The sequence below is a fragment of the Petromyzon marinus genome, unplaced genomic scaffold, assembly GCF_048934315.1.
Source record: "Petromyzon marinus isolate PM22_M1 ecotype Great Lakes invasive population unplaced genomic scaffold, UKy_Petmar_22M1.pri1.0 PM_G_Scaffold_18, whole genome shotgun sequence".
In the NCBI taxonomy this organism is placed as follows: Eukaryota; Metazoa; Chordata; class Hyperoartia; order Petromyzontiformes; family Petromyzontidae; genus Petromyzon; species Petromyzon marinus.
The window spans coordinates 1,402,501-1,405,000 of record NW_027422739.1 but is presented as its reverse complement, the minus strand read 5'-3'; positions in this window follow the sequence as shown (position 1 = coordinate 1,405,000).

Here is a 2,500-nt window from a genome sequence, read left to right as displayed (position 1 = left end):
ATCCCTGGGAATGGGAAAACGGGTCATTTTCGTGTTGCCACATTGCGTACGAACCGCATGAAACTTCCAGAGGCATTTGCAGCAGGAATGCATGTGCACTCAAAAACTTCTATATGTTTCACAGATAGACCCCGTGAAACGCTAGAAATTGGCGGGGATGTGTCTCTTGTGGCTCACGGGGCTGTTAGGGTGGCACAGAACTCCCTCGGAATGGGAAAAGGGGTCATTTTCGTGTTGCCACATTGCATAGGAACGCCATGAAACTTCCAGAGGCATTTGCAGCAGAAAGGCACGTGCACTCAAAAATTTTAATATTTTTCACGCATAGACCCCGTCAAACGCTAGAAGTTGGCGGGGATGTCTCTCTTGTGGCTCACGGGGCTGTTAGGGTCGCACAGAAATGCCTCGGAATGGGAAAACGGGTCATTTTTGTGTGGCCACATTGCATAGGAACGGCATGAAACTTCCAGAGGCATTTGCAGCAGGAATGCATGTGCACTCAAAAACGTCTATATTTTTCACGGATAGACCCCGTGAAACGCTATAAATTGGCGGGGATGTCTCTCTTGTGGCTCACGGGCGCTGTTAGTTAGGGTCGCACAGAAATCCCTCGGAATGGGAAAAGGGGTCATTTTCGTGTTGCCACATTGCGTACGAACGGCATGAAACTTCCAGAGGCATCTGCAGCAGAAATGCATGTGCACTCAAAAACGTCTATATTTTTCACGGATAGACCCCGTGAAACGCTAGAAATTGGCGGGGATGTGTCTCTTGTGGCTCACGGGGCTGTTAGGGTCGCACAGAAATCCCTCGGAATGGGAAAACGGGTCATTTTCGTGTTGCCACAATTGGCATACGAACGGCATGAAACTTCCAGAGGCATTTGCAGCAGAAATGCATGTGCACTCAAAAACGTGAATATTTTTTCACGGATAGACCCCGTCAAACGCTCGAATTTGGCGGGGATGTTTCTCTTGTGGGTCACGGGGCTGTTCGGCTCGCACAGAACTCCCTTGGTCCACCTGATTCGTGCATACAGGCAGCAACTAAAACTCTGTAAACCTGCTGTGAGGACATCTAAACAGTGGACCAGTGAGGCTGTGGAAGATTTGCGGGCGTGCTTAGACTGTACTGACTGGGATATGTTCACGACTGCTACCAATAGTCTGGATGAACTCACAGAGGCTGTGTACATCAGCTTCTGTGAGGACTGCTGTATCCCAACACGTACCAGGGTGAACTTTAACAACAACAAGCCCTGGTTCTCAGCAAAGCTCAAAAGGTTGAGGTTGGAGAAGGAGGAAGCGTTTAGGAGTGGGGATAGAGACAGATTCAAGGAGTCGAAGAACAGGTTTAGCAAAGCGGTGAGAGAGGCTAAACGACTGTACTCAGAGACACTAAAACACCAGTTCTCTACTAACGACGCTGCTTCTGTCTGCCAAAGGGCTCAGGCACATCACCAACTACAAACCCAGAGCGCCCCACACCACTAACGACTCCCGCCTAGCCAACGACCTGAACGAGTTCTACCGTAGATTTGAAAGACAATTGGACTGTCCTGAACCACCCCTTCCCACCCAAGAGGCCCCATCCCCCACCCATACTACAGAAACGACTCTCTCCTTTCAGGAGGGAGAAGTTAATGGGCTTTTCAAGAGGCAGAATCCACGCAAAGCAGCCGGGCCGGACTCTGTCTCTCCAGCCACCCTCAGGCACTGCGCTGACCAGCTGTCTCCGGTGTTCACCAACATCTTTAACACCTCCCTGGAGACATGCCATGTACCAGCCTGTCTCAAGTCCTCCACCATCATCGCTGTGCCCAAAAAGCTAAGGCCAACAGGACTAAATGATTACAGACCGGTCGCCCTTACATCTGTGGTAATGAAGTCTTTTGAGCGCCTGCTCCTGGCACACCTCAAAGCCATCACAGACCCTCTCCTGGACCCCCTTCAGTTTGCCTACAGAGCCAACAGGTCTGTGGACGACGCAGTTAACATGGCCCTCCACTTCACCCTACAGCATGTGGACGCCCCAGCATCCTACGCCAGGATCCTGTTTGTGGACTTCAGCTCTGCCTTCAACACCATCATCCCTGCCCTGCTTCAGGACAAGCTCTTCCAGCTGAACGTGCCCTACTCCACCTGCAGGTGGATCACAGACTTCCTCTCTGACAGGAAGCAGTGCGTTAAGCCGGGAACAGAAGTCTCTGACTCCAGGTCCATCAGCACGGGAACTCCTCAGGGCTGCGTCCTTTGCCCACTGCTCTTCTCCCTGTATACCAACAGCTGCGCCTCCAATCATCTGTCCGTCAAACTCTTGAAGTTTGTCGGACGACACCACCCTCATTGGGCTGATCTCTGGTGGGGATGAGTCTGACTATAGGTGGGAAGCTGACAACCTGGTGACCTGGTGTAGCCAGAACAACTTAGAGCTAAATGCTCTAAGGACAGTTGAGATGGTTGTGGACTTCAGGAAGAATACAGCCCCACTCACCGCCATC